Below are 14,806 nucleotides of genomic sequence, written 5' to 3'. Positions count from 1 at the left end.
CAGGGGTGCAGAAAACAAGAAGAGCTTCATGGAGGAGGTGGCATTTGCCCTGGATAGTTTTGCCAGAGACAGAGTAGAAGCACAGAACTCAAACTGACTGTGCTCAGACATGGTGAATTGCTCAGCTTGACTAGTGGAGTAAAAATGCAAAGGATCAGAGACAGACTCAGCGAGAAGGCAGGAGCCACTACAACCTGCTATTTCTTGGCCATGTTGTAATGCACCAGCAATACTGGTCATTCATAAAGCATTTCTTGAGCACCACTGTGGACCAGGTCCTTTGCCAGAACCTGCCTTCTGCGCTTCAAGCTTACAGAGAGCGTACACTGCGGGTATACTCAGAAGAGATCGGATGCAAGGAGAGCCCTAAACCCAGAAGAATGGAGGTTTAGGGTGAAGGGATAGGAAGTAGCATGTGCAGAGAGCTGGAGGTGCCTTCTAAGCATGACAAATCATTTGAGATTTGATTCTGCTGGGTCATGGGGGGAAAAAACTGGAGAGAAAACAAGGCCAGATCACCCCAGGCCCTGGAAGACGCTCAGAGCCATCTGGGCCTGGGCCTGAGGGCTGTAGAGCCATCAAAGCACGAGAGGCATGGGTTCACACTTGCTTTTCAGAGAGGTCATTCGGGAAGCTGAGAAAGGGTTGGATTCGAATGGGTAGGACTCAAAACAGGCAGACCTGACAAAAATGGCAGGATTGTGGCAGGTGGGGAAAAGAAGGAAATGCACGGCTTGGAGGAAGAATGTACGTGACTTGTTGCCCTGCAGGAGATGGGGAGAAACAAAGGTGAAACAGCTGGAGGTAAGCAAGAGATAGCTGAGTTGGAAAGTACGGCTTGTTAAGTTAAGTCTGAAGTGGCCAAGGGACAGTATGACAGGCCTAGGCTGCTGACCTACTCCAGGATCCACTCCTCCCTTCATTTTAGTAACAGAAGCCACCCTGTTCCAGCTGGACAAATGGCTACCCAACTAGAGATGACATCTGGTCACTTTCCTGGCAGCCAGCTGTGGCCAGATGACTAACCTTTAGCTAATGGGATGTGAGCAGAAGTGATGTATGCTACTCCCAGATCATTTTTTTAAACAGAAAGCTGCTTGCCTTTCAATCTATCTTTCTCCCTTGCTGTTGGCTGAGGGATCAGCAGTCATAGATCCAGAGATGGAAGTCACATGCTGAAGATGCTAGAGTCACCCACCAGCCTGAGTCTGGAATGACCTTGTGGCACTGAGGTGGCCCCCATTCTGGTCCACCTGCCCACATTGAGATTGGCACAAATTAATCTCAACCTTGTTGAGCAACTCTGGAACTCTCTCTGCTACAGCTGTTGTAACCTGTACTCAGACTGGTACAGTATTAGGTTAGCTTTTGTGAATTTGGGGAGTACATTACATTATTAGGTCAATAATTAACATAATTTCATCTCAAGATTTTAAATAATTTTAAAATTAAAATAAGTTTCCCTTATTAGGCAGAAAAAAAAAATCACCTAAGACAGAATCTGTCAAAGCCACCTCCTCTGTCAATCTTGGGCTTCATGGGCTTCATGAGAGCAAGAGAAAGAACCCCAAACCAAACTAAGAAAGCATGTAATTTAGCTATTAATGAAATCAACTCTCTCTTGAGATTGTATTTCAACAAAATGGACCTCAACCTGGTTTCAGAAGACAATTTACAAATTGAGAGGTGTTAAGAATTCTTCATGCAACCACATTACCAACACATTAAGAATTCTTCATGCAACCACATTACCAACACACTGAAGGTGCAGTCCCTGCCTTAACTTCCCTCACCAGAAGATGCTGGTTCCTCACCTCGGTTCCCAGCAGTGGGACCCAGTGCCTACTGTGTTCACTGTCACTCGGCTTCTGCAGGTCTGCCTCTGCTTCCCTCTGCCAAGTCAGAAGCTCCTCAAAAGCAGGGAGGGCCTGTCTTCCCTCTCATAAGACATTGTTCAATGCCCACCATTTTTCCACTGAAAAAGCTCCTAGAAGAACACACTCTGCTCCTACAGACCTAACTGTGGTGAGTGGGTGCCTTGAGGTTAGGAATTGGCAAAGCCTTTGCTAAAGGCATCTGGCTCATGTCCACACTCTCCCCACTTACCATACTGCTTTGATGAATGCTTGTTTAATGAAATGCTCTAATCGAAAATCTCTATTTCTCCAAGACTGGAGACCTGTAAAATCTACCCACTCTATAAATAAACATTGGGCAGGAGAAACCTTCCTACCTGTTCAGAGCCTAGAATAAGAAATGCTTTAAAAAATTTTTTCTCTACCTCTAGTATTCTAAATATAAGCAATTCAGGTACTATAAATATTAAATCTGATTAACTTTTCTAAATAGAAAAATTAGCTCTAACTACAGCTTTACATAGTTATAAAATTTTAAAGTGGGAAAGAACAGTGGAGAGCATACAGTCTGAGTCTTGTGGGGATGACAGCTACCATTTACTGAGTTCTCCTAACAAACTCCTGACGGCCTCCTGTGTGCCAAGCATGAGGTACCAGCTGTCAATGGAGTACTAATTGGACAGTCCCTTCCCTCAAACCACCAACTGCATATTTATCACACCACGTAGGAGGTGTCCTAGGGGAATGCACAGGCTGCATGGCAGAAGCCCAGCAGAGTAGTGTCCAGAGGGCAGAGTGAGAGAACAAGTGGAATGTGTGAGTGAGAGACGGATGTAAAGGAAGGCTTCCTGGAGGAGGCAAGACCTGCGTGCAAGTTAAGTATCAACCTAGGTGTGACGAAACAGGTACTTCCACACATGATGGTGAGAACTATAAATTAGTAAAACATTTTTTGGAAGCAAAATAGGTAATACCTAAGGAAAAATTTAAATGCACAAGACTCCTAACCTGGCAACTACAATTCTATAAATGTATCTGACAAATACATGTGTACAAATATTCAAAGATATTTGTGCAAGGATGTTTGTTGCACTGCTTGTAACAGGCAAAAAACTAGAAATAACCTAAAAAGTACCCTTGGAATGACTGAATAAATTACGGCACAAAAGTATAATAAAGCCATTAAAAACAATGCAGGGACTTTATGCATTGATATGGAAAGATGTCTAAGATATATAAGGAAATAAAGCAAGTTAAAGAAGACTGCATACAGTAAATTCCAATGTATGGAAAAATACACAAACACATGCACACACACACACACACAATATGCTAGCAAGTGCAGAGAAACAGTGGGAAATGAGACTTTCATTCTTGCCATTATAACTTCCTGTTCTTTTTTTTTAAACTATGCACATATTTCACATTTTAAAAACTAAACAAACACTTTTAAATGAAAAGTTGCAAAATGGTCACTCTGACACCTTTACAGAGAATGGATTTGAGGCAGATGAGACTGGAGGCAGGAAGGCAAGTGGGCCAGGCTCTGAGTACACAGTTATACACCTTCTCCTAACAGCCTGTGAGGTGCGTGGTACTGTCCTCACTCTGCAAATGAGGAAACAAAACTGAGACAGTAAGGAACTTGCCCAAATTCTCAGCTGGAAAGTGGCACGGCCTGGATTTGAATTGAGGTGTATTTGACTACTATATCCATGTTTTTCCCAATATACTACTGTAATATCTCTAATTTTACTTAGAAAGTAAAGTGACTGTCCAAGGCCTGGTCAAGACCAGGCCAGAATAACGCAGATCTTCACATCTCATCTTGTTGTCTTCACCCCACTAAGACACTTTCTTCTGATGATGAAGATAATTCAGTGATCCATAGACTCAAACCTTTAATCACACTAATGTTTCAGAATATCCAGGACATTCAATATTTAAATTAACTGACTGCTGTGATTAAAAGCAGATTTTCACAATCACCCTCTTTGTTTCAATGCTTGCTGCTGAAAGTTTTAATCAAATTGTTTTTTCCTACTTTAATTCATATTAAAAATAGCATAGCACAACAACTTAATCTTTCTTGGATAACCAAAATCTTCACAGCACCGCAGGGCCATTCTTCTGAACATCAGTTCTTAAGTTACAGTACATACTATGATACAGAATTGGTTATTATGTCACTCACAGGGACGTGAGTGACTCCAGCAAGGATTCTTCCTGCCAGCTCCTTGTAGTCGTCAGTCTCCCCATCTCCAGGCCCAATGCCCGATACCCAGTGTTGTGAGTAAAGGCCTCATTGCTCCCCAGACATACCAATAGCCAAAGTGCTCTCCCAGCCTCCATTCCTGATACCTCCAAACCACTGTATATATACCACATTAGAAAGAAAGATCTGTCCACTTGAAAACCTTTACATGAATGCTTATAGCAGCTATATTTGTAATAGTTCAAAACTGGAAACAATCCAGATGTCCTTCAGTGGGTGGGTGGTTAAACAAATTGCTGTATGTCAATACCATGGACCATCACCCAGCAATAAAAATGATCGAACTACTGATATACATTACAACTTGGGTGGGTCATAAGGGTATTATGAAATTTTAGTGACAATTTTTAGTGATAAAAGCCAATTTCACAAGGTCCATAGGACATAATTCCATTTATACAACATTCTTGCAATGAAAATTATCTATATTATAGAGATATAGAACAGGTTAGTGGTCACCAGGGGTTATGGATGGTGGGGGGCAAGGCGGGTGGTGTGGTTATAAACGGGTAGTACAAGGGAGATCTTTGGGATGATGAAATAGTTCTGTATCTTGATGGCAAAGGTGGTGATTATATGAACCTCCACATGTGATAAAATGACATAGAACTGTACAAGCATTGTACCAATGCTAACTGCCTGATGCTGGTATCATACTATAGTTACATAAATATACAACCATTGGTGGAAACTGGGTGAAGAGTGTACAGGACCTCTCTGCTATTTTTGCAACCTCTTGTGAATCTATAATTATTTCAAAATAAGGAATTAAAAGAGATTTGTTGAAAATATGCAGTCATCATACTGCTCTCCTGTTTAAATTCCTTCAGTAGTGACCGACTGCCTTGACAGTAAAATTCTAATTCTTATAACAGCAGAGGAGTTCTGCAGGGCCTCTGGCCCACTCTTCGGCACTATCAAACCACCTGGGAGCAGCAGACCCCAGCTACTGCATACCTCAGGTCTCTGCCTGAGCTGTCCCATCTGCCTGAGATGACTTCCCTCCCCCTTTTGCTCTCCTGGCCAAACTTCATCCTCCAAAGCCTAGTGCAAGCACCTGCTTCTCCTGCAAGTTCTCCTCTATAGGCTTTCCTTTCAAACTGTGCAGGGCATGTCCCTTTTTTGGCACCACATCATGTATTCATTTGCATTGCAAGTCTATCTCTACTTCTACCTGTGAGCTCCTCAAGGGCAGAAAATGTGTCTGATCTACTTCTCAATCCTTTACTAAGTACACAGTGGGTGCCCAGGAAATATATGTTAAGGCAAAACTAAGCAGGAGAGTAAATGTGGTAAGGCAGCTTCGTGCAATGGCTAAGATTAGGACTCTGGAGTCAGAGAGCAGTGGGTCTGCCATTTATCTGGGTGAGTGAACTTGGGCAAGCAATTACACTCATGCGTAGAACGGGAATAACTGCAGAATCAACCTCAGAGGAAAACTAGCACAGTGTCTAGCACAGGGCAAGGTCTCAACGTCAGCTGACCTTAAGACACCCATTCTACTTATCCCAACAAATGTCTGCATTCTGCAAATGTGAATTAAAATCTGGTAAGTGCAAAAGCTGATGACGTGGTTAATACTGGTGAGCACCTCAGTGAAAGACACAATAGACAGGAGGCAATGCACAGAATTTACTTTTCATTCTAGCGTGTGGTAGGCAGATGATGTTTCAGGAAATTTTTGAATTTTTTTTTTTATACAGCAGGTTCTTATTAGTTATCTATTTTATATATATTAGTGTATATATGTCAATCACAATCTTCCAGTTCATCCCACAACCATCACTCCCCCTCCCTGCTTTCCCCCCTTGGTGTCCATATATTTGTTCTCTACATCTGTGTCTCTATTTCTGTCTTGCAAACGGGTTCATCTGTACCATTTTTCTAGATTCCACATATATGTGTTAATATACGATATTTGTTTTCCTCTTTCTCACTTACTTCACTCTGTACGACAGTCTCTATGTCCATCCATGTCTCTACAAATGACCCAATTTCGTTCCTTCCATTGTATATATGTACCACATCTTCTTTATCCATTCGTCTGTCAATGGGCATTTAGGTTGCTTCAATGACCTGGCTATTGTAAATAGTGCTGGAATAAACATTGAGGTGCATGTGTCTTTTTGAATTGTTTTTCTCTGGGTATATGCCCAGTAGTGGGACTGCTGGGTCATATGGCAATTCTATTTTTAGTTTGTTAAGGAACCTCCATACTGTTCTCCATAGTGGCTGTATCAATTGACATTCCCACCAACAGTGCAAGAGGGTTCCCTTTTCTACACACCCTCTCCAGCATTTGTTGCTTGTAAATTTTCTGATGATGCCCATTCTAACTGGTGTGAGGTGATACCTTATCATAGTATTGATTTGCATTTCTCTAATAATGAGTGATGTTGAGCACCCTTTCATATGTTTGTTGGCAATTTGTTTACCTTCTTTGGAGAAATGTCTACTTAGGTCCTCTGCCTATTTTTTTATTGTGCTGTTTGTTTCTTTAATATTGAGCTGCATGAGCTATTTATATATTTTGGAGAATAATCCTTTGTTGATTCATTTGCAAATATTTTCTCCCATTCTGAGGGTTGTCTTTTCGTCTTGTTTATAGTTTCCTTTGCTGTGCAAAAGCTTTTAAATTTCATTTGGTCCCATTTGTTTATTTTTGGTTTTATTTCCATTAATCTGGGAGGTTGGTCAGAAAAGATCTTGCTGTGATTTAAGTCAAAGAGTATTCTGCCTATGTTTTCCTCTAAGAGTTTCATAGTGTCCGGTCTTACATTTAGGTCTTTAATCCATTTTGAGCTTATTTTTGTGTACGGTGTTAGGGGGTGTTCTAATTTCATTCTTTTACATGTAGCTGTCCAGTTTGCCCAGAACCACTTATTGAACAGGCTGTCTTTTCTCCATTGTATATTCTTGCCTCCTTTATCAAAGATAAGGTGACCATATGTGTGTGGGTTTATCTCTGGGCTTTCTATCCTGTTCCATTGATCTATATTTCTGTTTTTGTGCCAGTACCATACTGTCTTGATTACTGTAGCTTTGTAGTATAGTCTGAAGTCAGGGAGCCTGATTCCTCCAGCTCCGTTTTTCCTTCTCAAGAGTGCTTTGGCTATTCGGGGTCTTTTGTGTTTCCATACAAATTGTGAAATTTTTTGTTCTACTTTTGTGAAAAATGCCAGTGGTAGTTTGATTGGGATTGCATTGAATCTGTAGATAGCTTTGGGTAGCATAGTCATTTTCACAATATTGATTCTTCCCATCCAAGAACATGGTATATCTCTCCATTTGTTTGTGTCATCTTTGATTTCTTTCATCAGTGTTTTACAGTTTTCTGAGTACAGGTCTTTTACCTCCTTAGGTAGGTTTATTCCTAGGTATTTTACTCTTTTTGTTGCAATGGTGAATGGGGCTATTTCCTTAATTTCTTTCTTATCTTTCATTGTTAGTGTATAGAAATGCAAGAGATTTCTGTGCATTAATTTTGTATCCTGCAACTTTACCAAATTCATTGGTTAGCTCTAGTAGAGTTCTGGCGGCATCTTTAGGATTCTCTACATATAGTATCATGTCATCTGCAAACAATGACAGTTTTACTTCTTTTCCAACTTGTATTCCTTTTATTTCTTTTTCCTCTCTGATTGCTGTGGCTAGGACTTCCAAAACTATGTTGAATAAAAGTGGTGAGAGTGGATATCCTTGTCTTGTTCCTGATCTTAGAGGAAATGCTTTCAGTTTTTCACCATTGAGAATGATGTTTGCTGTGAGTTTGTCTCATATGGCGTTTATTATGTTGAGGTAGGTTCCCTCTATGCCCACTTTCTGGAGAGGTTTTTTTATCATAAATTGGTGTTGAATTTTGTCGAAAGTTTCTCTGCATCTATTGAGATGATCATGTGGTTTTTATTCTTTAATTTGTTAATATAGTGTATCACATTGATTGACTTGCATATATTGAAGAATCCTTGCATCCCTGGGATAAATCCCACTTGATCATGGTGTATGATCCTTTTAACTGCTGTTGGATTCTGTTTGCTAGTATTTTGGTGAGGATTTTTGCATCTATATTCATCAGTGATATTGGTCTGTAATTTTCTTTTTTTGTAGTACCTTAGTCTAGTTTTGGTATCAGGATGATGGTGGCCTCATAGAATGAATTTGGGATTGTTCCTTCCTCTGCAATTTTTGGAAGAGTTTGAGAAGGATGGGTGTTAGCTCTTCTCTAAATGTTTGATAGAATTCACGTGTGAAGCCATCTGGTCCTCGACTTTTGTCTGTTGGAAGATTTTTTTTTTTTTTTTTTTGCAGTACACGGGCCTCTCACTGCCGTGGCCTCTGCCGTTGCGGAGCAACAGGCTCCGGACACGCAGCCTCAGTGGCCATGGCTCACGGGCGCAGCCGCTCCGCAGCATGTGGGATCTTCCCGGACCGGGGCACGAACCCATGTCCCCTGCATCGGCAGGTGGACTCTCAACCACTGCGCCACCAGGGAAGCCCTGTTGGAAGATTTTTAATCACATTTTCAATTTCATTACTTGTGATTGGTCTGTTCATATTTTCTATTTCTTCCTGGTTCAGTCTTGGAAGGTTATACCTTTCTAAGAATTTGTCCACTTCTTCCAGGTTGTCCATTTTATTGGCGTAGAGTTGCTTGTAGTAGTCTCTTATGATGCTTTGACTTTCTGCGATGCCTGTTGTAACTTCTCCTTTTTCATTTCTAATTTTATTGCTTTCAGTCCTCTCCCTCTTTTTCTTGATGACTCTGGCTAAAGGTTTATCAATTTTGTTTATCTTCTCAAAGAACCAGCTTTTAGTTTCATTGATTTTTTGCAATTGTTTTCTTCATTTCTATTTCATTTATTTCTACTTTGATTTTTATGATTTCTTTCCTTCTACTAACTTTGGGTTCTGTTTGTTCTTCTTTAATTGCTTTAGGTGTAAGGTTAGGTTGTTTATTTGAGATGTTTCTTGTTTCTTTAGGTAGGATTGTATTGCTATAAACTTCCCCCTTAGAACTGCTTTTGCTGCATCCCATAGGTTTTGGATCGTTGTATTTTCATTGTCATTTGTTTCTAGGTATTTTTTGATTTCCTCTTTGATTTCTTCAGTTATCTCTTGGTTATTTAGTAACGTATTGTTTAGCCTCCATGTGTTTGTGTTTTTTACATTTTTTTCCCTGTAATTTATTTCTAATCTCATATTGTTGTGGTCAGAAAAGATGCTTGATATTATTTCAGTTTTTTTAATTTACCAAGGCTTGATTTGTGAACCAATATATGATCTATCCTGGAGAATGCTCTGTGTGCACTTGAGAAGAAGTGTAATCTGCTGTTTTAGATGCAATGTCTTATAAATATCAATTAAATCTATCTGGTCTATTGTGTCATTTAAAGCTTGTGTTTCCGTATTCATTTTCTGTCTGGATGATCTGCCCATTGGTGTAAGTGAGGTGCTAAAGGCCCCCACTATTATTGTCTTCCTGTTGATTTCCTCTTTCATAGCTGTTAGCATTTGCCTTATGTATTGAGGTGCTCCAATGCTGGGTGAATATGTAATTGTTATATCTTCTTCTTGGATTGATCCCTTGATCATTATGTAGTGTCCTTCCTTGTCTCTTATAACATGCTTCATTTTAAAGTCTATTTTATCTGATATGAGTATTGCTACTCCAGCTTTCTTTTGATTTCCATCTGCATGGAACATCTTTTTCCATCCCCTCACTTTCAGTCTGTATGTGTCCCTAGGTCTGAAGTGGTTCTCTTGTAGACAGCATATATATAGGTCTTGTTTTTGTATCCATTCAGCGAGACTGTGTCTTTTGGTTGGGGCATTTAATCCATTCACATTTAAGGTAATTATCGATATGTATGCTCCTATTACCATTTTCTTAACCGTTTTGGGTTTGTTTTTGTAGGTCCTTTTCTTATCTTGTGTTTCCCAGTTAGAGGAGTTACTTTAGCATCTCTTACAAAGCTGGTCTGGTGGTGCTGAATTCTCTTAGCTTTTGCTTGTCTGTAAAGTTTTTGATTTCTCCATCAAATCTGAATGAGATCCTTGCTGGGTAGAGTAATCTTGGTTGTAGGTTCTTCTGTTTCATCACTTTAAATATATTGTGCCATTCCCTTCTGGCTTGTAGAGTTTCTGCTGAGAAATCAGCTGTTAACCTTAGGGGAGTTCCCTTATATGTTATTTGTCGTTTTTTCCTTGTTGCTTTTAATAATTTTTCTTTGTCTTTAATTTTTGTCAGTTTGATTACTATGTGTCTCAGCGTGTTTCTCCTTGGGTTTACCCTGCCTGGGACTCTCTGCACTTCCTGGACTTGGATGGCTATTTCCTTTCCCATGTTCGGGAAGTTTTTGACTATAATCTCTTCAAATATTTTCTCAGGTCCTTTCCCTCTTTCTTCCCCTTCTGGGACCCCTATAATGCGAATGTTGGTGCGTTTAATGTTGTCCCAGAGGTCTCTTGGGCTGTCTTCATTTATTTTCATTCTCTTTTCTTCATTCTGTTCTGCGGCAGTGAATTCCATCATTCTATCTTTCAGGTCACTGCTCCATTCTACTGCCTTAGTTTTCTGCTATTGATTCCTTCTAGTGCATTTTTCATTTCAGTTACTGTATTGTTCATCTCTGTTTGTTTGTTCTTTAATTCTTCAAGGTGTTTGCTCTTTAATTCTTCTAGGTCTTTGTTACACATTTCTTGCATCTTCTCGATCTTTGCCTCCATTCTTTTTCAGCGCTCCTGGATCATCTTCACTATCGTTATTCTGATTTCTTTTTCTGGAAGGTTGCCTATCTCCACTTCACTTAGTTGTTTTTCTGGGGTTTTACCTTGTTCCTTCACCTGGTACACAGTCCTCTGCCTTTTCATTTTGTCTGTCTTTCTGTGAATGTGGTTTATGTTCCACAGGCTGCAGGACTGTAGTTCTTCTTGCTTCTGCTGTCTGCCCTCTGGTGGATGAGGTTATCTAAGAGGCTTGTGCAAGCTTCCTGATGGGAGGGACTGGTGGTGGGTAGAGCTGGGTGTTGCTCTGGTGGGCAGAGCTCAATAAAACTTTAATCTGCTTGATGGGTGGGGCTGAGTTCCCTCCCTGTTGGTTGTTTGGCCTGAAGCAACGCAGCACTGGAACCTACAGGCTTGAACTTCTGCTGCCAGTGTCCTTGTCCCTGTGGTGAGCCAAAGCTGCTCACTGCCTCTGCAGGAGACCCTCCAACACTAGCAGGTAGGTCTCGTTCAGTCTGCTATAGGGTCATTGCTTCTTCCCCCTGGGTCTTGATGCACACACTACTTTGTGTGTGTCCTCCAAGAGTGGAGTCTGTTTCCCCCAGTCCTGTTGAAGTACTGCAATCAAATCCCGGTAGCCTTCAAAGTCTGATTCTCTGGGAATTCCTCCTCCTGTTGCCGGACCACCAGGTTAGAAAGCTTGATGTTGGGCTCAGAACCTTCACTCCCGTGGGTGGACTTCTGTGGTATAATTGTTCTCCAGTTTGTGAGTCACCCACCCAGCAGTTATGGGATTTGATTTTATTGTGATTGCACCCCTCCTACCATCTCACTGTGGCTTCTCCTTTGTCTTCAGATGTGGGGTATCTTTTTTGGTGAGTTCCACTGTCTTCCTGTCAATGACTGTTCAGCAGTTAGTTGTGATCCCAGTGCTCTTGCTAGAGGGAGTGAGCACATGTCCTTCTACTCTGCCATCTTCTCAGGAAATTTTTAGAAGACACCCACTTTCCAACATATAATAGTAGTTATGTTTCTGAGAGTTAAGAATTGGAAAAATGGATTTTCTTTTTTTCGGTACGCGGGCCTCTCACTGTTGTGGCCTCTCCCGTTGTGGAGCACAGGCTCTGGATGCGCAGGCTCAGCAGCCATGGCTCACGGGCCCAGCCGCTCCACGGCATGTGGGATTTTCCCAGATCGGGGCACGAACCTGTGTCCCCTGCATCGGCAGGTGGACTCTCAACCACTGCGCCACCGGGAAAGCCCGGAAAAATGGATTTGATTCTAGAATCAGAGCTGGAGGATTTACTACCTGGGTTGCACCCTCATGCTTAGATATGCTGAAATCAAACTAGCAGCAGCATCAGTTTAGATATACAATATTTAAATAGTCAAACAAATTAAATCATTTACAGTTCTGTAGAAATACATGTGTGTGTATGTTTATGTGTGTGTATATATATATTTTTTTCTTTTTTAAGGAAAAGGAGTTTTTTAAAAGCAATCATTCTCAATTATTCTTTCTCTTAAAATCATTGTAGGGGAGTGGAGATATGTTTTTTAAACAAATTGTTCTAAAAAACCATATGTTTTTAAAACGAATCCCCAAGTTTTTCCTACACTGGCCTATGGAAGGACAAAGTAACAGGTGGTTTTCACACTGTTCATTCTCCTAATAGCTAAATAATTCAGCTATAGAAATATTCAAATAACAACTTCACAATGGGCAAGAACCCGTTTAACATAATGAGAGTTAATATTAATGTCTCTCTTTTTTTTTTTTTTTTTTTTGCAGTACGCGGGCCTCTCACTGCCGTGGCCTCTCCCGTTGCGGAGCACAGGCTCCGGACGCACAGGCTCAGCGGCCACGGCTCACAGGCCCAGCCGCTCCGCGGCATGTGGGATCCTCCCAGACCGGGGCACGAACCCGCGTCCCCTGCATTGGCAGGCGGACTCTCAACCACTGCGCCACCAGGGAAGCCCCGCTCATTATTTTTATATCTATTAATTTACACCCCAACATTTTCCAAAGAGGATTTGAGGCACCTTTTAACAATACTTTAACTGGCAATCCAAAGGCCAATAAAAAATGTGAAAAGATCTTCAGTCCTTTCTAAAAAATGAGTTCTTGCCGGGCAAAAGATATACAAACTTGTCCCCGAAATAATATGCCCTCTTAATGAATCAATGGGTCCAGGCACTGAGCATCAACAGCGGCTAACATCATAGTGTGAGCCAACCAGGACTACTTGCCTCTAGAGGAAGCGTGCACCCCCTTAGGAAGGCACCCTGGATCCAACCAAACCTCGCCTAGATCCAACTACAACTTTTCAAGAAATACAGAGGAACAAGAAATTACATTGGAGAGGTACAATCAGTAAAATCCCAATAATGGAAAAGCTATTGCTTCAACAAATAAACTACAAGGAAAAGAAAAAAAGAAATAAAGGGGGATCTACAGATTAAAAGAAATTTAAAAGACATATGAACTTATCACAATGTATGGACCTTATCTGGATCCTGATTCCAATGAAGAAACTATTAAAGAAACTATAAAATTTATGAGACAACTAGAAATTTGCATGCTGACTGGCTATTTGATGATATTAAGGAATTACTGCTTTTCAAAGTTTAAAAGACTCCTTATCTTTTAGAACATAAACTGAAAAATTCATGGATGAAATGACATCATAGTTAGGATTTGCTTGAAAATAATAGGTGGGGTGAGGTGTATGGATGGGATTAGGGACAAACAAGATTGGCCATGAGTTGGTAATTGTTAAAGCCAGATACTACTCTGTCTACTTCCGTATATGTTTGAAATTCCTCATAATAAACAGTTAAAGACTGATGTTGAAACTAGTTCATACAATCACAGAAGGCCAAATACAAATTTAATTTTCCTTAATTCTTAGGGAAAATTATGTAAAAATGTCACCTTCTTAACCAAGTGTAACTACATATTTAGATTGGAAATAGCTGCCCTACTGCCAAATCAATAGTCTTAAGAAATAATTGTGGTTTTGTTTTACCTTAGGCATCATGAAATAAATTGGCTTACTCACTGTTAATTGCTTCATCTGGCACTTTTCTCTATCCAGAAAATTAAGAAATTTGATTTTAAATAGACAAATTGAGGTGTATCCTCTAACATTTATTTAGGGAGGCCAAATAAACATATTTTAATCTGTCAACAAATTATTTAAAGTGGTATCCTGAAAATTAAATCCTCAGGAGTGGATTCTCCTCAGGAGACTCAGGAGAATCAAAACTTTTCAGAGAAGACTATGCCAAAATAGTATTATTTTTAACCCTGCAGAATCCTTTTGAAGGGGAAAAAAAAGGGTTAAATGAAGGGAAACATTATCTAAATTGGATGTTGTTCTTCCAGAACAAATGAAGAGCCAAAAGAGAATACTCAGAGCTGAGGGACCCAGGAAAGAATGCTGATCTGGGGGATACCTGGGTTCAAATTTCACTTTCCAGCTGCTTGCTATGAAACAAGACTGCTGAAACTCTGGGAGCCTCTGTTTCCTCCTCTGCAGAAATGGGCTTCATAGCTGCTATCACAGAGCTCCAGTGACAATTAAATGAGAGTACCTGGACAAATAGGGCCTAGCTCCTCTGGCCTTGGGCTACCTTTCCAGCTCATTGCAACTCTTCCCTCCTATACAACCTGCACTGGAGGTCGACAATCCTGCAACAAAGCTGAATGAGGTCTGTATTTTGCTTGTTTCACAGCATTTAAAACATTTTAAAATTAGCTACTGCCAACATTTCAAAATCAAGAGAGTGTAGATACAAACGTCGAGTTCTGACTTCTTTCTAAAAATTGCTGGGTGAGCTGGGTCTGGTTCTCCAGGGTCCCCACTACTCCAAGCTCTCTTACACCTGGCCCAACAGGCTGATTTTGACCCCACATTGGTCTAAAGTTCTTCCTTCACCCTGCCCTTTC

The 14,806-nt window shown here is 40.6% G+C and overlaps 1 protein-coding gene across 4 annotated transcripts in view; it reads right to left on the bottom strand.

The window, feature by feature from the left end:
* Window positions 1–14,806, bottom strand: part of MAPK9 (mitogen-activated protein kinase 9) — a 58,437-nt gene that overhangs the window by 41,943 nt on the left and 1,688 nt on the right. The window lies entirely within an intron of this gene.

Source organism: Grampus griseus (genome assembly GCF_964374135.1).
Source record: "Grampus griseus genome assembly, chromosome: 3".
Classification (NCBI taxonomy): Eukaryota; Metazoa; Chordata; class Mammalia; order Artiodactyla; family Delphinidae; genus Grampus; species Grampus griseus.
This window is presented reverse-complemented; position numbering and strand designations above follow the sequence as displayed.